The following is a 21,945-nucleotide window of genomic DNA, read 5'->3' as shown; positions in this document are numbered from 1 at the left end:
ACATGCTTCGTCCAAGACGTGAAGCCAGTCAACCTCATCTTTTCAACCTGCCACTGGTGCAATGTACAGCTCAACAAGCTAATTAGAGCACACTATCTGCCCATTCTGCCAAAGGCCACTGTTGCCTGTATTATCTAGCATCACGCTGAATGACTGGGACTTGCCATACAGCAATCAATATTGGTGTTTCCGTGGTACTGGGAGGAGTTTTTAAATGTCATCACGAGATCTACAGGTAGCCCTGGCCCCAGCTGAAGCCAAAGTACAGCATCTACTGTCTTGCATGTGATGTGTGCAAGGAGAGAGCCTCCCAAACACCCAGACCAGACTATCTGGAACAATGTGACGCACGAATCCACAGCTAAAGTATGTGGACACAGTAACGGAGAACATGTTTGGCGTAAACCAGACACAGCATTTAAAGTACAAGACCCCCATAAAATCAACCGTGAGGCATGGAGGTAGGGCCTGGGGAGCTCTCCAACATAGAATCCATTAGGAATTCTTCATTGTATCAGAGGATGCTTGAGGAAAATGTGAGACCATCTGTCTAAAAATGAAAGCTGAAATCTTTCTCAGAGTTGATCTCAGGCAGAGGAAACATCAACTATCATGGCATTACGTCCAATTTTTTTTATTGCTTTAGTTATGTTACATCCATCTCTTAATATTGTCCAAATAAAGTCTACTGTCCGTATGTGTAAATATATTTAAATATATTTATATAAGTCAAAGGTTTTCATGGGCTCTCCAACTTTTTCACATGGTTGTAAAGCAAAACAGTCCCCAAAGGAAACCTATTGGCCATGCTTTTACCATCATCTGCCTGTAGAATAGCTCTAAAACTGTAAGACGACACTAGTGCACATTCAAGAGCTGTTGGCCAAAGCTGAAGGCCCTTGGCCAGATCTGTCCCTCAGCCTCAGTAGTGTTCTGAATGCTTAGCTTAGCAAAACTACACAGACGACACAGAGGACAGGAAGGCTTTTCATGCGATGAGAGTTTCGCTTTCGGTTAGGCTGACTGCAGACATCTGATTTCGGAGAAATGTCCTACTACGTCAAGAGCACCGTGCCACAATCCGCACCAAAGCGAAAGCAGACGAGACGGCAGCGCAGAGGAACCCAGGCGGACCTCAGGCTGTGGACGTTTTGCGTTTGAGCAGCTGAAGAAAACCTAGAGGAGTCGATCTGGTCGGGATTTCCTCACAAAATGCTCCACGAAACTCTCTTTTTTGCTCTTTTTAAGCCACCCTCGGAGCGGTGAGTTATGCAGTGTATTTGGAAAGGTAGGTTGTTTTTCGTTCCACCTTAAATAGTGCAGCTATTAGGCTACTACATTATGATGCTATCATATATTTAAAAAATAAATAAATATAATAATAATAATAATAATAATAATAATAATAATAAAGGACAGTGCTATTAGAATTAGAGATGGACCAATAGGTGCTGCAGTTAGTAAGTTAGTAAGTAAATAACAGCCTAAAGGCGAGGTCTTTGACTTTCACCTTGGTTGTCTGACTTGGCTGGATTAAAACCCCCATGTGTTCAGCCGGACAGTAAGTCTTAGAAGTCAGCAAGGTACACTAATTCATATGTCCAAATATTTGTGGACACCCCTTCTAATAAATGCATCCAGGTCTTGTCTCCGTAGAGAAGTCATCCTGCCAGCTGAACATGACTCTCTAGAGCAGATAAACATGAACCTACTGGCACCATGTTCTTCTGCCTTCATCACGTGCTGGAGTGGAAAAGTACTTTAAAAAAAAAAAGCTTCTACAAGAAACTACTTGTCCAAATGTTTGAGGACGCCCCTTCTAAAGATTGCGTTCAGCTACTTTGACTTGCGATGGGTGCAACTGCCAAAGTACTGCCAATAGAGGAGGACTCTCTGGCTTAGGATGAGTTGGGAAGGTGATCAGGCAACATCCTGACCTCACTAACGATACGGTCGCTGAGTGCAAGCAAATCCTCACAACAATGCTGCAAAATCTAGTAGAAAGCCTTCTTCCTTGGACAGTAGAGGCAGTTACCCCAACCAATGCTGGATCGCCTGTTGTGAGGAATACCCTTAGTATCGAACTGTGAACAAGCAGGGGTCCCAATACTTTTGTCCATATATATATATATATATATATATATATATATATATATATATATATATATATATATATATATATATATAGGTTTATTTGAAGGAATATAATACCACATGTACAAGTAAGATTTAACCAGCATACTAATACAGACATTATTGGAGGTGGGGCTGTCTGGAAGCATTCTTGAAACATGACTTGTCAAACAGTATGATCAGACCAGCTTGGTCAGGTAGGTCATGCTAGTAGACCAGTTAGTCCATCAAAATCAAATGAAACTCAAAAGCTAAACCGGTCTATCCACTGACTAAGGGTATGATTCACATAGATGACCAGCTTTTCAACCACCTTGACCATCACAGATTACATGCAACCAGATACCTTTAAGCTAATACTGCACTGTTAGTATTATTACTATACCAATATTTAAACATGGTGGTGATTGTGGAATGAGGTGGTGATGGTTTTCCTGTCTTTCATTATTGATATTCTCTATCAGACAGTTCTTAAGCAGGCTGAAGCTGACAATAATCCCAATCAGAAAAGTAAATCCACACCTAAAAATACTTAAGACTACAAATACACATTTTTTAAGTGCTGAGTGGAAACCAGTGGAGATACTAGTAGGGCTTTAATGTTTAAAGCACTTAGTGATAATATATAGTATAAATAATATGGATATAATGACAGTAATAGAGAAAAATCAAGAAATCTGGAGCATTCTCACAGCTCGGTGTTCACTGTATGGCCCTAAAAGGCTCACAGACAGCAAACTTGAAAGAATTTGATTATTTCATCAAATTAAGTGCATGTCTTTTTTTTTTTTTGGGTGGGGGGCTGGTCTCAGTCTGATCCCCAAACAAACTCTGGAGGGGTCCATTTGTGGTGAGCGTATGATCTGATCTCAATCCGACCCAACTATCAGGCGTTACTCCACAAGTTTGAGCTAAACTGCTCCCTCAGCCAGCTGTTAACCTTGTACACTGCCAGCCATCTCTGCCACTGCTCCATGTTTAACTGTACAGAGATATGCACTAGTCCAGAACACGGACCCATTTACTTTCTCCCGCTCCAGACAGGTCTGTCCAATAAGCAGAGAGAACATCCAGGCCATACAGGGAATACAGAGCCATTTAGGGTTGAGCCTTTGACAGGTTAGTAGAGAATGCTCCAGATTTCCTGATTGGTGCACTTCATAAACTCCAGGTTTACAATCCCATTAACAGATTTGAACCAGAGCAAACACACACAATCTATAGGTGTGAATACACCCTAACAGCCATATGTCACGATCATTAAGCGTTATTGGCCATTGCTTATCTTAGGTCTGATCATACATTTGCATTAGGCTGGCTGCCCATCATTTGGTTAGCCAGCTAGCACGAAGCACACAGTTAACTGGCTTTAGCAGCCCATTATATAGCATAGTTATTGGTTAAGGGCAGCATAGCCTAATTTTACACTGTTGGCCGGTAGAAATTTAAAATTGCACTAAAGAGTAAAGCAGTGCTCAGTGTTGTTTAGCACATGGAACAATTCACAGTGTGTGTGTGTGTGTGTGTGTGTGTGTGTGTGTGTGTGTGTGTGTGTGTGTGTTACACAGTGGGAGTTTAGCTGATTCTTCACTGGTTGAAAAGGTGGAAATCATAAGCCTATTAAAAACGCTCTAAGAAGGATTATAGCTTAAAATCGCAGACTTCCCTTTTCTCCACCCCTGAAACACTCTAACCACATTACCATCCTGTTTCTTAATGACAGTTTTCACTTCTGCAATGGAGTTCACAGATGAAGAGAAGACTTGGCTGCTGAGCATATCTGCAGAGGTGAGCATTTTCTGCACCCTGTAGACTGGAAAAATAGGACACTTCAAACTTACTCGTACTTGAGCATGATATGGTTGTCATGGTGTGAAGATGCAGCATGGAGAAGTTATGGGCAGTATGATGTTATGGTTATCATGATCTAGATCAAGTTTCTTGACAATCATTAGTAGTTCTGGAACACCTGCATATATTACAAAATACAGATGTAGACCAATTAGAGAGCCCCTGTATTACTGTATTGCCGGTATCCTTGTGTCTTTTTCCTAACTTAATAAATAAAGTGCCTTAGATTCGCACAGGTTGTCTGCAGTATAAAATAGAACAATGCTGTTTTTTTCACAATTCAATGGCTGAGACGTAAACCAATGTACCATCTTCGATTTCTTTATGGTGGAAGTGACAGGAACCACAGTCCCAAGGTCCCACAAATAAAGACCCCCTCTTATTTAGGCCGTTATCATTCCTCAAATGCAGCCAGAGTTGCTTTCTGAAAGCGGTAACAAGACTGACCTTGAATTCATGCTCACATTACAGGTACCTGAAGATGGTAAACTGACTCCACTGGAAGAATGCCTGCGGGAGTTAGCGAAGCCCAAGACTGCAACTGAAGCTAAACTGTTCCAGATACTGGCCTCCATACGCTTCGGACTGATCGACCCCACCAGCTCCGACTTGGACCCGGTGATGAGTTTCGCTCACGAGCGACGCATAATTTCATACCAGTGTGGCTAAACAAATGATCCGAGCATCTCCACTACTGGGGCCAAAAGCTGGACCTTCCTCAAAAAGACTGTTAAAGCACACCACCACCACCACTACTACTACTACTACTACTACTAGTAGTAGTGTTTGCAGACCAGAGCCATGCTGTTTGCATGCTCTTCACTCCAGCAATTACGACCACAACTTTCTTAATACAGCTGTGTTTCTAGGTGTGGCCAATAAGGATTTGCAACGCTGGAGGACGTCCAAAGCTGTTTCTCAATCATTGTACATCCCACACCGGGTAAAGGATTTTACGGTTGTGCATTAAGGATGTGCAAATGCAGATGAAGATCTAGCTACACTGATTTTGGAACCTAAGACCTGAGTCCATATTTGAGATCCCAGGCCACACAGTGACCTAAGCATTGGTACAGTCACCAGAAGATCGAGATCCACCGGTGATACCACAGCCGTCTGTGACTGGCAGCTGGGGACAGTCCAATTGGCCTCGCTCTTTCTGGATGGGCTCCCTGTTGCTTGTCTGCATCACCCAGCACAATGATATTCAAGGCAGCCGTCCGTTAGCTGGGCAGGGCAGTTAGCGTGTAGAGCTGCCTGATGATGTTAGACATGTAGAGCATGCTAGCCTTCACCCTTGCAGCTTGGATGGTTGGATTGAAATAACATTCCATAAAGAACAGATTTCACTGTTGCCAAATGTAAAATAATAATAATAATAATAATAATAATAATAATAATCATAATAATAGGTATACACATTGGAATATTAAGTGTATGATGAAATCTAATTTTTTGAATAATTCATAACTTAACTTAAATGGAATTGAACTGAATCATGGTGAAATGGGAGATTTTAAGACCCATTTAAATGAATCAGAATCAATTAATAGAGAATCTAACCTAGGACAGAGGTTGTGTCCCAATTGCTATCTACACACTTATACTATACATTATAGACTACATCGTCACTGTCACTGTAAACTTTTCACTTTACAGGAAAAGTTCTTAACTTTCAATGGAAGTCAGTGGATAAAGATTTTCTTGCAGGTCATTTTGGAGCAATTCTATTTGTCCATTCATCCAGAATTCAGAATCCACACAACAAACAAAGCAGCTACAGGGTTCAAACCATGGAGAAAACTACACAAACTGACATAACCGAGATACATGTTTTTCATTGGACAGCAGCGTTATACTATAATTTTAATAGTGCAGGCTTGGCAGGATAGTACTGTTTCCTACTGACAGGAAGTGATGAAGCTATGTTGCTATGCCAACATAGGTCACGACAAGTTCTCCAGCTGCTGTCGTCTCTGAGACTGCCCCGTTATCCAGTTTTTAGAGTAATTGCTCCAGACACGAGTAGCTCCTTCCTTTCTGTTTCGTATAGCGTCCATAGTAGCCGCACTTAAAAAAAAACAAAAAAAACAACTTTTCTACATACTTCATATTTAAAAACTAGTTAGCATTAGTAATTAGTATGCAATTGGGACACACCCATAGAATATAACATTCATGATGTATCCTTTTTTTAAGAATCATAATCGATGACCCAGAAATCACTGGAAATGACAGATTTTTTGGATATCCATTAATGACCTGAAGAACTGGAGACCTAAACAGAAGGGAACTCTGTATGCCAGCGTTGTAGATACCGCATTCCTAAGACAGTCAAGTCTCATACCTTCATCTGCACGGTCAAAACGGTGGATCAGACCTACGAGCACACGCATATGAAAGGCTCTGTATCTCACACACTCTACATTCTGCACATTGGCACATTGGTGCTTCTTTCATCTTCTAATGGAAAGGGACAATAAAACACTGTACACTTTTTGCCTAGATCACAGCTGATCTTTTGCTGGTTGGCCACAAACAACTGTCCATGGCCAACATCCAGCTGCCATGAAGCGTACATGTAGCCATGATGTCATGCCATGTCTACCTCAGTGTGTGACTGATGTTCATTATTAGATGCAGTTACAATAGAATCATATTTGTTCAATTGTGTTTCCTCAACTGTGCTTGGATAAGACATAGGGCCCCATCTTACAGCCTGCGCAAGGCACGTCACAATGCTCATTGCTATCTCACGCCCTGCCAACGGTCTATTTTCACACCCGCAACTGTATAAAATGGCAACTGTGCTTGCGAATATATCTACACCGATGGGTGTGGTGGTCTCGGAATGAGGTGTGTTCAGGTACATTTCTGGTGCATTGCTATCTAAAGAGCATTTTGACCACCTTGGTTGGTCCAAGACCTTGGTAAAGAGTGTTGTCTAGAACAAACTGGAAAACTGTAGCAAAAAACAGGACACCCTGCAGATTTCTTCCACTGCTTTGTGTTTTTCTGTTCTGTCCTCATTCTTTTCTCTTGGTCTGATTTTTGAACCAGTTTATACAGACGACAAACGAAACTAAGGAAACCTCACATCATACAACACCATACCTCTGCCTACAACAATGTTTCTTAAGCTTTAGGAATTCCTGAAAGTGAATAAAAGGAATTCTTGGCTAGTGGTTTGACTTGAGGATAAATAATCTTGAATTCAATGTATTGGATGGTGCAAATGTTAGAAATACGAGATGTGCAAGTCAATATTTTAGGCAAGCAGTGTTGCCACATGGAATCACTCCTCCTACTTCCGCCCGTTTGCAGCAAAGCTTTGTAAATAATCCCAAATAAATAAATAAATAAATAAAAACACACACATGAAAATAATTCCAATGACTCCAACTTAATGGCTAGACATGATACAGTGTCTGGTTGCATGAGTTAGTAGGAATAACACACATTCAAGGGTACACATATGGACATACGTGTATGGACAAAAGTATTTGGACACCTGCTCATTTGTTGTTTTTTCTGAAATTAAAATTAAATTAAATTCCTGCTTTTGTTGGAGTAACTGTCTCTGGAAAGACTTTCTAGTCAAAATGTCTGTTACTGTGAATAGTAGATGAACTGATCTCACAAAGATACATTATTTTCAACAGTTTAAAGCCAGATCTGTGTGTTTTGTAAAACATTTTAATGTGAAATCCTTTAATTAGCTTGTTGGGGCTCTGGCTGGTTCACGGTCATCATTAGAAAAGACAGGTGATACAAATTTTCAACTCTATCAAAACCTAGTCTCAACAATCAGCAGCCAAGGGCTCGTCAAAGCAGTGGCCTAGCATTCTGACAATTAGAATAACTGATGCCCACAAAGCAGGCGAACTTAATAAGGTAGCCGTTTCCTCCGTTTTGTCATGTAATCAAGACCGGGCAGTTAACATAAATAGGCGGAGGTCCATTTGAGGTCTGGGAGACCAAGAAACCTTCAGGAGAGAATTGCTCATTGGATTTGCTAGAAAGGCCCATCTATACCCCAATGGTCTGCAAAAGACCTTCAGGAAGATTTTGCAGACTCTGGAGTGGTGGTGCACAATCAGGTGATGTGTTCCAGTAATAAATATTCGGACACAAACAGAGATATTCCAATAGGAAAGGGTCTCAGATACTCGATACACAAAAGTCATGCTTTAATTCACATGTTTACTGACTAAGTGGAGCTAACCTGGACTCCTGGCCAAAGCATTCCTGAGCCTGCCCTCCCTCTTCACCTCAGGGTGTGGGCCGCTGTAGCAAAACATACCTTTTTAATTACCTTTGATTTAGCCCACGTGAAAACATGCTGGACATCAGATTTCAAATCTATATATAAACTAATTCATTTAATGTTTTCCGTTGTTCTTCACTATAAAAAATAAATAAATGCTACTTAAAAGGACATTGTTTTTAGGCCACGCCCACTGCTGGGTTCATCTTTGAATAGATATTTTAAATAACTTAAAAGTATATTTACTGAGAACCATAGATTCTCTCTCTGTAACCTAGAAGTTGTGCATATTTCCATAAGGCTCTGGTTTATTCTTAAAAATATATTCATCACTAAAGCACTAGGTGGCACAGTTTTACCACATTTACAACATTTTTCCCTTTGAGACGTATAGGTGCAGTCTTCCCAAAATTGTACATAGTTTCAGTATGATCATATTATAACTACTTATAACTAAGGGGGATGATACCTGTTTGTAATTAAAAGTAAACCAGTCAAGCTGCTGGTAGAACCGTACAAATCTATAGAGTCAGCATACATAATCAGCATACACTGTATGTCCAAATATTTGTGGACACACTTTGAAGGAAGCAAATTAATGCATTTAGCTATTTTAAGTTGCACCCATTGCTGAGACAGACATGTAAAGGCACACACATAGGTTGTCTAGTCCTTGTATAGAGAACTCTCAGCAATAGAATAGGACTCTCTGGACCCATGCGGCCCTAGAGGGGTATAAAAGAGACTTTTGGGATGAGTGGTGATCTTCCAACATCCTGACCTCACTAACACTTTTGTTGCTGGATGCCCGAAAATCGAGAAAGCCTTCCTTGGACACTAAAGATAGCTACAGGCATTCTAGCCCCACAGAAGAGCACTGCTATCAAAATGGGACGTTCTGAGGCAGCTCTCAAGTCCTAGGTCACCATGCCCAATTCCAATTGCCATAATTGGGCCATGAATCATGGGAAATACACTCTGGGGTGATTGAGCTCCATCCAGCTCCTTAGGGATGAGCTGGAGTGGCATTTGTGATCTAGAACTGATCATCCAACACCAGTACCTGACCTCACTAGAGCTCTTGTAATGCTCCATCTAGCTCAAGCACAGGGGGGTAACAAACCCCCATTAGTACCACTGATTTTGAACCATTGATTGCGCTGCATATCCAGAAATGCTGGATATGCAGGCATAATCACTAAACAGATTTCTTAGCTATGATGAATTTTGCCCAGTACAGTAACTTCTGGTATTTTACCCTCACTGAACACTTTATTTGGATTTCCAATACAGGGTGTAGCCTCTATCAACTGCTATGATGCTGTTATACTGTCAAAAGCAATGCATGCAGTGGTTAAGCTCTGATGTGGAAAGTTCTGTAGGCAGTCACTTTTCCCTTCACTTGCTGTGGCTTTTAAGTCCACATGAGGGCGACATTCGTTCAAACACCTCCTCCAATCACCCAGAACAGAAGTGTGGGAAACAAAAACACAGAGCACGAGAGCGAAAGCAAGAGCAAGAGAGACAGAGTGAGTGTGTGTGTGTGGGTGTGTGTGTGTAAGAGAGAGAGAGCGTGCAAGAGATCCTCTGTCCAGGAACCTCTCTGCCTTCAGGGCTTGAGGCAGATTCTCCCCATATGTTTCACTGGGCACCTGGCCATGAAGGGTCAGAATGGTCCATTGAGCTGCACTAACTGAGCTCCCTCTGCACTCTACTCGTGCAGCACGGACGAGTTAAGAGTTTCTGGACCGCTCCTCGGCCTGGCCCTGGGGTAATGTGGCTGGGGGCGAGGACGGAGTTCAAGAATGGACATGTTCCACATGGCTGAGGCCTCCAGTAGGCCTACTCGAATAACGGAGGAGTAAGGTTTTGGTTTATTTCCAGTCAGCTTCGGCTGGTATGAAATTAATGTGAACTGGTAAGTTTCAGAGTTCAGTGTTCAAATATTTTTGCATGTAGGAGATAAACTAATTAATAACTGTTTTTAACTTTTAACATACATACCATAGTTCTCATGAAGGGATTTGTTCCGGTCGGCAGGGTGGTGCTGCAGGTAGACCCCACCCCCTTTTTCTTTCAGGTACTCCAGTTTTCTCCCACCTTGGTGAGGACTATTAATAAAAGAAAAAAATTGGTTGCACATTGCGACTTTACTGTTGTACAATTTTCCTATTATTCTCCTTTTCAGTTCTTTATTTTATTTTGTTTTGCTGGTTGGACATAACCACCTGGAACACCTTAGTAACCACCTAAAATACTTTAGCAATACCTTAGCAACCACTGGGTATACCACAGCAACATCCACTCTGCACCTACTTAGCAACACCTTGGCAACTGCCTAAAATACCATAGCAACTACAACCAGACAATTAATTTTTACATAGCAACAGCCTAGCAACTGCCTGAAAGGGACACTGTACAGTGCTTTTTTATTCGGCCCTTTTCCAGAGAAAAACGTATTGAAAAAAATTCTACTTCTTTATTTATTTATTTATTTATTGACTCAGCATGTTAACATTGTACTTTACAGTGAGGCTCATTAGTAATATTTAGCTGAAAGGAAGGAAATTGAAAAGAAACAAGGGGAAATACAATACAAGCATACAGGAAGTGAAATAAATAATAAAAAAAAATTAAAAAGAAGAATGAGGCTCACAATAAATGAATGAAACAAAATAATTCAATCAACTGTCTGAAACAGAGAATAACTCAATTCAGTAGGCAGCAGATAACTACAATATAGTGTAGGTTTCACTTACAGGCTTAATGCTCTCTATAACACTGTAGCTATGCAGGTTAGAGTCTGCTCTAGCTTTTCAGATTTCCATTAAGACCACAGGGCAGTTTATTGTGCCTTCCACCAATTTAAGCAAGTATGGATTTTTGATGCTTCCCTTTAGCACATTAGACTATCTAATAACAAAAAAAAAAAATCATCAGCAGGCCTTTGTGGCCCTCCCTCATTCCCTCTCCTCTGGCACGTCCTCGAAGAGAACCTTAAAATTATGGTCAGCCACTCATGAAGTTAGTTTTTGCTCGGCGAACCTAACTGCCATCTTTAATATCATAACGTCTTGAAATTATATGGTTCTAATTATGAACCGTTTGATCACACACTGCAGCATCTGGAAAGTTTGACGGTGGCCTAAAGAGAGCTGCTGCTTTCTCTGCGGAATAGGCCACAGTTAGCCGCTGCTGCTAACCGCGCACGAGTGTGACCCAAAGGCACGCCATGTCACATCTGGGCTGTGGCTACAAACCCATTAAAAGGAAGGTACCAGTCATCATGTAAGAGAAGCATTATGTTATCAGTCCACATTTCTTTTTTCCCCTGATAAATAACATGCACATACACAATTATGCTGCTAAATTTTGACAGTATTCCTTACTGGTTTAAGTGGTCTGGTGCTGGTTTAGCTGGCCACCAAGCACAGTCATGCAGGTTGACCAGCATACTAGCGTCCATCAATGCTTGTGGCCAATATACCAGCATCCAAAATTTTACCTATGCTAAGTTATAAAAAAAAAGCACTTAAGCTTTAAACCTGAAACACCTTAGTAACCAACTAGAATATTTTAGCAACCACCTGGTATACCGTAGCAACAACCTAGAAAATGCGCATGACCACAGCACCTACTCAGCCACACTTTGGCAACCATCTAAAATACAACAGTAATCACCAAAGCAACCACCTGAAATACCATAACAACCACAACTGGGAAATACTCGGTTTCTTCGTAATGACAGCCTAGCAACCACAACCATAGTGTTTTTTTACTTACCTTCAGAAATATGAGCTGCTAGTTAAAAATCATACATTTTAAAAATGTTGACAGTACTTACCTTACTGGTCTGGTGCTGGTTTAGCTGGCCACCAAGCACAGTCATGCAGGTTGACAAGCATACTAGTGTCCAAAACACGATCTAGGCTGGTTTTAGTGGTTATGTGATTGCATTCCCCACATCCTTACAGGAATCGCGCTGCATTTACAGTCATTGAGGGGCAGAACGTCTAAAATATTTTGCCAGTCAAAAATGACAGGGGGCAGAATTGCATTTCTTTGAAAGTGGGTGGGCAAGTACCCAGCATGTGAGATGCCCCAGGCCTCGTCTTACTCTGATACTCAAAGGGCAACATGTACTTAGCTCTGTAGTGGTTGACCAGTGTGGACAAATCTGAGGTTCCGAGGACTGGGTTTGGGAAATTAGAAGGTTACTTTTATCCTCAGGTGTCAATTCCATCCCACTCTGAGATAATATGGTCAGTGCCCGATGGTACAGAGCTGATATGATCGATGCTGAACAGCACACAACCTGGGAAGGTCCATCAGCCCCTCATCCTGTTCATGCCTACTGACAAAACGTCTTCCATCACTCAGGAAATCAACTGTGTGCTTCACATTTATGGAAACTGTGGATCTGCTGCTCAGAGTAAAATTAAGATGTGCTCAGGCATGTCTACTACTGAGCTGTGCAGGTTACCATATACTGAGGAGGTCAGCATAGATGAACTGTGGTCATAAGATCAGCTACCCAGCCAAATATTTTTTCATAGTGGAGGAAAACAGGGAGGATTTCTGGAAGAGCAGTCTGGAAATCGTCAATTGCATGAATGGCAAGTTGCTGACCTGCAGTATTTGGCACAGGTTCAGATGTTCATAATACCACAGGATTCCATGGTCCAAGATAGCAGGAATGGCACATTTTTCTCCCCATCAATCAAATATGAGCAAATAAAGAAATAAATAAATCTTCATAAAATTGGCTTCCTATTGTTCCCTATTGAACGGTGGGTGGAGATATACATGTCCACCCAATGGCTTTAAAAAAAAAACAGGTTAGTTCCCACCAGACTGAACATCAGATTGAGTGAATAAATCAGCTGGGGGTCCACAAGCTGTTTAAAGAAAGGCCAACAAACATGCCTCATATATGGCATTCAGGTTATGCTGGATCCAGTTACAAAGATTTGAGTGATTTGTACCGTGAATAATTCATATAATTCACCAGTCAAATGGTCTGAAGCCTCTTATTGTGAAACTTGGTTAAATAAGTGCAGTGGCTCTACGCCTGAGGCCTTGGCATTAGGAAAACCATGTCCCTAATTGACGGGAAGGGTTCTACCAAAGACATGACATGAATAAATCATCTGTCAGGAGAGCGTCCAGTTAGAAAGCGCCCCAGGATTTCGGCAACGACCCCTGATCCCTCTGCAGAAAATGCCTCATAATGACCATCTGGTGGCCAATTAACGAGCAGGCCATGTTAATGCAAACACCTTCCCTGAAATGAATAGTGAAACAGAGATATGTGCACTACTACTGGTGGTTTCGGTTAGCCTGATGGTCTAAATCGGTGATTGATATGACTTTGAAGAGTTAGAGCTAGGAGAGAAAGAGCTCTTGGGTAAGGGATCACTGCAGTCCAATGTTAAAGACCAATAGAAATGCTTGGAATAGAAATTACATGGACTAAACTCTTTTCACATTGACTTCCATTCAAAGTAAAGAACCTTTTTGCCTTCTTTTGTAAAGTCACCGTTTTGGAGATGCATGTTTTTCATTGGACAGCAATGATTATACTCATAAGTCTGATAAAATGGTGACAAAAAAAGCCCTCAAAACTGGACATGAGCTTTTTACTTGACAGTGGCATTCCAGTAGAATGCCTGAAACATTGCGAACAGGTTAGTTCCCACCACATCTCACATCTCCATTCCCGCTCACATCTTCGATGTACAGTAAGTACACAAAAATAACCCTTAGTGTAAATAGTCATCTATACACTATATGCCCAAATGTTTGTGGACACCCCTTCTACAGTATACCCATTGCTGACACAGAAGTAGTGCAAATGCACACACACAGCTGGTCTAGTCCCTGTGGAGAAGTATTGTCAATAGAATAGGACCTTCTAGAGCAGATTAGGCACCATGACTAATGCCGGGCCTGGAGGGGTGCAAAGCCCCCCAGCACTGAGCTGTGGACCAGTGGAATGGTGATCTCTGGAATGATGATACTTTTAGGATAAGTTGGGGAATTGGGGGATATGGTGCGGTGGTGCTCATCTAGCATCCTGACCTCACCAACACTCTTGTTGCTGAATGCAATCAAATCCTCACAGCAGTGCTAATATTAAAGCAATGCAATATGAAAAAACACTTGAGAGATGCGAGTGTGAAGAACATCACTGATACCCTTAATAAAAGTTTAAAATACACACACACCGCACACACACACACACACACACACGCACACACAGCAAAAGAGAGGTTCTTCTAGGGCATCGCTCAAAGAACCATTTAAAGCACCTTCATTTTTGACATGCAGTTGCAGGTTGATTACCCTGAGCTACTGAGAGGTAGAATTAGAGGTATTACTGTAGTAAATAAACCTCTCTCCACACACACACACACACACACACACACACACACACACACACACACACTACTTGTACCGTTGTGCACAGCCAGCTCTCTAGATTGCTTTATGTTTGGCTGACCAAGACATTTTGAGGAGGACATATTTCACTGGGAGAGGCTCTCATAGACAAGAGGTATGTGCAGGGTTTTCTTCCAGTGTTGTTTTTATCCCCTTTTTCCTAAACTCCCCCCCTTTTTTCAGCTTTTTCCCCTCCCTTGGTCGGTGGTTTACTTTATCTGCTAAAGTAAGAGGCGTGGAGGCAAGGGCCCCAGCCTGGATGCCCACAACTCACCAGGACCAACAGGGGCTGATGAAGTCCTAGTTGACAGCTGCATAAATCATGGCCCAATGGTGCTAATAGGTGGTGGTATTAAAACCCAAGCCGCCCCCACCACCAACAACAACCCCAAACGGACCACCCAGGCAGCCTTTACAGGAATAGGAGCATCCAGTCATGTCTAACGTGGCTGAAACTGTACAGCCATCGGCGGCACTTAAACCCCCCCCACTCCTCCTCTCTCCCTTGTGGCTGCTAGGGGGCTCTCTTAGCAACACAGGAAAGGCCCGTCTGGCATCCGCACTACAGTGATTCATATTTGGCACTTCCATAAAGGGTTTTCTGGGGCCCTGCCTTGCTTTTTGGAACCATTGTGAACCTTAGCTCCTCGCTCCCTTTCTCGCCCCTTTGGAAGAAAAACCTATAAACATTTCCAGGCCAATAACTAAGCAAGAGGCACTCGCTTACCTCAGGAGACGACTGTATGTCCTTGTAAGTCGTTGTATCTTGTGGCATGAATGTTCGTTAAAGCCTATTTGACCATAAAAATGCTAGCAATTTGCTAGTAGTAGCAGCTTAAAGCTAGCATCATTAGAATTAACCATGCTAATGTAGCTAACAATGAACTTTAGATATTGAATATTTCTAGGTGCACATACAGGAGGTCATTGCTGTAAAGACACCAATCACATTAGATTAGATTACTCACTACCTGACCTCACTAATGTTCTTGTGGATGAAAGCTACTGGATCCTTACAACATTTTAAGGCATTTAGCTCTTATCTGTTGTAAAGTGTAAAGGATTCCCACAAGAGTAGTAGGGAGCCCCATTGGTAAATAAAATTAAGTGGTCTACTCTAAATGTGTTCACTCATAGGCCCAATTAACATTAAGTTTCAGTTGAGGAAGTACAACCCTGCCAAATGTTAGTATATGATTACACTCCAATCAAAAATTGATTTTACTAATCATTTAATAATTAGGGGGAGTTGAGGGGGACGAGGCGGGGTGGTGGTCATGCAACACGCTGACCTTAACAACACTCTTGTCGCTAAATGCGATCAAATTCTCACAGCAGTGCTTCAAAATCTAGTAGAAAGGACATGACCTACCCAGATTCTGCCTAGGTTCTTACAAATTAGGCAGACTTTGGCATGGGAACAAGATCTTGTCCTTCTAAGTCGTGACCACTACTTAGGATCTTGTTCCCATGCCTTACAAAGTCATGGCCACCACTTAATTTTATTTACCAATGGGGCTCCCTACTACTCTTGTGGGAATCCTTTACACTTTACAACAGATATGAGCATCTTCTAAATGCCTTAAAATGTTGTGAGGATCCAGTACCATTCAGCCACAAGAACATTAGTGAGGTCAGGTAGTGAGATTGGATGATCGTTCTAGATCCCAACTCCACTGCAGCTCATCTCAAAAAGTTCTGTTATCACAGACGACACAATTCTACTGCCCAACAGCCCAATAAGGATTTTATTCTTTACACGTTTGGAGTACAGTTAAGTAAAAGAAGTTGAGTAAAAGAACCACTTGTGGTCCCATGAATATGAGATCTTTTCAAGAATTAAGAAACCCTTCCCATGTAAAAGTTCAGCATCAACCATCTTTCCTTGAGCCAAGAAGCGCTTTGGACCCTTCGTTATTAAGAGCGAAGACTACCTAGCCTCTATAACTTCCACTCTGGCAATGTTGTATCCTGCATGGCTTGGACTGCCCCTCACCTCTCAAAGCTCACCATGTTGCATAGTAACCAGTCGAGCCAACATCAAAACAAGCCTCACCTTCCCCGTCTGCCCCAATCCCCCCCAACCCCAATGTATTGCCTCAGTCTGGGCTGAGCTCACTTCAACCTTCTTCAGCTTTCATGGAAAGGGTGAATCCCAGGTCCTAATCACATCGGGGCTGAGATCAGACCAGACAGGATCTCCCCTCTCCCCCTGAGCAGCGGTCTGAACCCTCCTGGACTTCATTACAGGACTGCTCCTCCCTGCCAAGAATGTCTCCAGGGATACATTGGGGGGTTATGGAAAGCATGATTATAGTTTTCTGTGATCAATCATCCCATGAAGTAAAGCAGCAGTGGGTTTACATTATTCTTTAAGAGTACCTTTAATGTCAGCGAAAGTCTTTGTCTACATAACATTGACTCTCACTCAAGGGGGTGAAAACTGAAGTGTTGAGTATTGGTGATGTATTGAGTCACTTAAACAAGCAAGATAATTAATAATGATAATTGGGAATTCAGGGAAGAGTGCTGTCATTAACTAAGAAAAAAAAAACCCAAATAGAACCAAAGGCTGAAGGCTTTACTATGTACATTGGGTACCTAAGCTATTAGCTTAATCCATGTAAAAGAATATGGCATAGAATGCAATGGGGATCCTGGCAAGGCCTTGTACCATCTCGTCACTCAATCATTCGCTTCCTCAAAAAACAAACTGGCCCATCTCATTTGACCACTAAACTGGAGCCAAACATGCGTCATTAAGTAAGGAACCAACAATTCTTTTTACCAGTAAGACTTCAGAAAGCTTGATCTGGGGTAAGGAAGGGGGGGGGGGGGGGGTGACAAGGCTAAAATTCTAGCTAAAACCAGCTAGTTAACAAAAACACACTGCACACAAGACTGCATCAGTACGATCCACTAAGCTAGAAATAATTACGGAGCTCATCAGCACTCCATTCTGAGCCAAACTAACGATTGTAAATGAACTAACGCTAGCAACATTGTTTTTTACCTCAAATAAAGTCATTTAAATACTCCGTAAAGTAGGTATGAGACTTTGGTTGGGGTGAAAACTCGCAGACAGTTTTATAGGTCTATTTTAGGCCTTATCATTTTACCTCTGATTTTCCTATTATGGGGGTTCATGAAAAACAACGATGAGCTCTGCTCTGGCTGGCTGGTGTTCATCACCGATCACAGTAGCCACATAGCATATAGCTTTGTTTGTAGCACTGTAACAAGAGCAACCAGCAAGATTACACTTACTGTATGTTTTTTAGTGCTTTTTATAAGGTTTCATATTATGAGTGTAATAATAAAGAAAATGTTGGAGTGAATGGTGAGATTTGTGCTTGGTGAGACAATGTGACTTTGGTGGGGATCAAACTCCGGTGAACCGTTACCGCTGCACCACAGCGATGAGAGGTGGACGTGTAGGCAGTGAGGGCAAAATGGCGGGAAACGCTAACAAAGGGAAAGGCCAGAAACCACATCTTTCACACCCTAAAGTCTGCATGTGTCTGAAGAGCTCTCTCTACAGACGTAGAGCAGACCACACTGGCCTGTGACTAGCTCCCTCTCCTCTACCACGGCCCTCTTTCCCTGGGTAAAGGTTTTAGTGAGATCTCTTTTGTCTTTGTCTTCTCGCTGCTCACAATTTAAACTCTTCTTTTGGCTTTTCTTTTCTCTTCTGTTCTGTTCACAACATGTATCCCCACTCCTTCTTTACTCAGTCTCCCACGGTCTCTTTCTAAACCCACTGTTACCGGTCACCCCTCTACAAAGGTGCGACTGAGAAGTGTGTTTGACTGGGTATATATATACCCTGTCACACAGGTGGGTCTGGTCAGTGTTAAATACCGCAGGGGATTCTGGGACTTGAAGTTCTTTACTCCAGATCCACTGGCTTTACTACTGTGCTGGCCAGACCTCCTGCTGGTGGCTGATGGTATATGCTGCCTGCTTACAATTCATGCTGAAATATGGATTAAATCTCATAACTAACTCATTCTCTTATCCCTCCCTCATCTCTCGCTCTCTTGTTCTCTCTCTCTCTCCCAGCCCAATGACTGATCATTTATCTCTTGAAAAGTTGTTGCTTTATTTCCTCTATTAAAGCTTCTGTGTACGAGCTTTGGCATGTTCGAGGCTGAAGTTCTCAAAACTACTTTGAGATATTATAAAAAAAAAAAATGGCCAGTTTATTAGGCATACCATAAAGAACATATTTATTTGTTCTCCCACCCAAAGACTCAAGTGCTAGCTAGCAGTTTAACTAGTGATTTATCAGAATTAATACTAATATGTACACAAGCATAAATGACATCTATACCTAATATAAATAATAATAATTTACCTATTAAATGTCCAAAGATTTCATTTACATTAAGGCCTAGTGATTTCTGGGAATTACAATATATATATGTCTGTAACTTTAGTTTTTTTTAATTTATTAGAACAATGCTTGTTTTGATTTGCAACAAAAGGCAGACATTTGTGAACTGCCAAACTAAACCTTCAGGCATTTTTCACCTTTTTCCAGACCCGGGAGAGCTTGCTCTGAGAGTTTGCCACGTTTGGTCAAGTGTGAAAGCTGTTTTTGAGCCTGGGAGCAGCCCAGAGAACTGAGCCTGGGTCCTCCTGAAATCAGTGGGATTCTGGGGTTCACTTCAAGCAGACTCTGGTGCAGGTGTTGAAGCCATGTGTGGGGTTTGCTAGATTGGTTTGTTTTGTCACGTGACTGCTCCGAAATTTGCTGTTCTTTGCCTCTTAAATGTTTGTATTCAAGGAAAGTCATGAAAAGCAATAAACGGATTAACCTAGAGCCTACCATTTTACAAAAATGCAGAAAAGTGACGCTCGTGATTGTGCAATCGACCCACGGTTCGAATGGAATTCTTCTGTGTTAAAGCAAACCAGTGATAATGAGCTCCTCCTCCAAACAAGCCTGGAATTATCCTGGGTTATTTACTGATGTGTTCAGTACAAATGTGAAAACGCTTTCTCAGTGGTATCTGTGTAAACACAGCTAAACAAGCTCTACCCTTGGTTGGGACTTCACAGACACAAAAAGGCCAGTCAGATTAACCACCAACCTAATTAGGAACCAACAGAGGAATCAAGCAAAAATTTGCAATATAAAAAATAAAAATATACATTTAAATGAATTGTTAGGGAAACAGCAACAGCAGCTGTTTTGGGGCCCTTTACTAAAGGAGTCACTGTAAAACTGCAACACACAAGGCAGAATAGGTGCTAATGTCTGTTGCAAACTTTAAATCAAACATGGAATATCTTTAATAAGCTCTGAATGCTTGTGTTTAACTTAGAACGGCAAAAAAACATCATACAGTGACATTAGCTTAGTGCTAACATACTATAAGCATGGATTGACAGGCAGGAATTTTCTCTTTTTCCCTTTTGTTTGTGGGCTGAACTGAAGGCATAGGTCTAATAATCACTGTCCATCACTGGGTTACACACGTTTCATGTTGTAATTGGAAACACATGGGGATCACAAATTGATCTCCAACTGTACAGTGTATTTCATGTTATTGCTATAGCAATATACACACTCTGTACACTATATATGTATACTTTCCCTGATAGAAATGAAATTGATGAATTGAAAATGATAGAATTTTTACCTGCATGCCAGTAATCCACATTTCATCCTGCAGGAAATTTACTAGACTAGAAATTCAATTTACATAATTTTAACCCAAAAGTAATTCATTTGTTGTCCAAATGCACTGAAACTGTGAGTAATCCACAATATATGATGAAATAAATGAGAGGCAAATCCTCTCTCAGGTCAGTCCAGCTCCAAGTATACAGTTTATTAACCAATAAAAGCAACAAGGTGTTTAGAAAGTTCCTAAATTGCGTATTTTAGGAACGTTTTATGACTATTTATGATATTTTTCTTTTTTCCAGTGCCTCCTATACTGCATGGACTGGAAAGTGAATGATGCTTTTTGACATTTCATTATTTACTTACTACATCCTACATTAATAAAGTGCTGCAAGCATTAAAATATGAATCCACTTAGAGATGAAGGAATTTATATAGCGCCTAATAGCTTGTGGATCACATCCTGATTAAGTGTAAATGAAATGTCCTCGCGGTGGCAACAGGGCTGTGAAAGAAAGCCGGTGTTCATGCTCTTGACAAACAGCATGACTAAACGGCATGTTACACCTCGTAAGAGACTTTATTTATTTCCCGGGTTTTGATTTCACATCCAAAACGATGCCCGTCATATATTTTCTTCTGTTGGCGTGGAATCCGCACGCATGTCAAAGCGCATTGCATCTCGCATTCAAATGGGAGTCCACTCACTCCCTTCGAGACAGCCACTGCTTCAGCCCCAATTACACTGACGCGTTTCCACCCATGGGCTTCATCAATGCGTCTCTTGTTTGCACGTTTGAAGGGTGGAAAAAATGACCAAATTGAAGGTAATGACCAGGCTTCTGTGTCACTGCCGGTGTGACCTCTGGGTCTGGAACACTAAAAGCACACCCTGCGTGCGCTTTATGGCCTATAAAGTGCTTGAGGTCATTGCCCATTAAATGCTATTTGCGATGAAATCAGCACTGGCCGTATACGCTCCCTGACAGAAACGAGTGTTTATGGCAACCATTACACTTTCACCTGCAACCAGGTGAGCAAAACATGCCAGTAATCCACATTTCACCCTGCAGGGAATTTAAATGAATGATTTAACCAGAAATCAAATTTACACAATTTTCCCCTTAACCCAAAAGTAGCTAAATTGGTGTCCAAAGTCAACTTCTTTGGTTTTGCACTGAAACTGCGGAGAGCCTTGCAAACTGCATGCCTAGATAGCTTGTTTGAGATTATTCAGCTTGGTTTTGGGCGCATTTCTGATAAGACAAGGGTAGAAGAAGCAGTTGCTAAGATATAGGCCACAAGGGCAGCAAAGGGAGCAGCACAGGGCACCCATGAAAAAAATTCCAATCGTTAAATTTGCACTTCACATCAATAATATCACCGTCTCACCTACTAATGAACCTTCATGAAAACCATTTATCTATTTATTGTGATGAACTGCGCTGACAGAAAATCTCAAACACACTCACTCTTGCTGAGACGCCTGCACTTTCCCACATGGCCTTCAAGACTGAGTAAGTTCTGGAAGTACACTACCAGCCTTTTGTACTGTATCATGAAGTTCAAGAAATGTAATAATACAGCTAAGTGTGCTTTTCTCTTTTATCACAATTCA

The 21,945-nt window shown here is 41.6% G+C and overlaps 1 long non-coding RNA gene across 1 annotated transcript; it reads left to right on the top strand.

Moving 5' to 3' along the window:
- The first annotated feature begins 1,114 nt into the window (after window positions 1-1,114).
- Window positions 1,115-7,371, top strand: LOC140541884 (uncharacterized). Its single transcript, XR_011977962.1, has 3 exons — window positions 1,115-1,288; window positions 3,857-3,921; window positions 4,456-7,371. It is a non-coding gene; the product is annotated as an uncharacterized lncRNA (long non-coding RNA).
- The last annotated feature ends 14,574 nt before the right edge of the window (window positions 7,372-21,945 follow it).

This window comes from Salminus brasiliensis, chromosome 20 (genome assembly GCF_030463535.1).
Source record: "Salminus brasiliensis chromosome 20, fSalBra1.hap2, whole genome shotgun sequence".
NCBI lineage: Eukaryota > Metazoa > Chordata > Actinopteri > Characiformes > Bryconidae > Salminus > Salminus brasiliensis.
The sequence above is the reverse complement of the archived record's forward strand: the minus strand, read 5'-3'. Positions and strand labels throughout refer to the sequence as shown.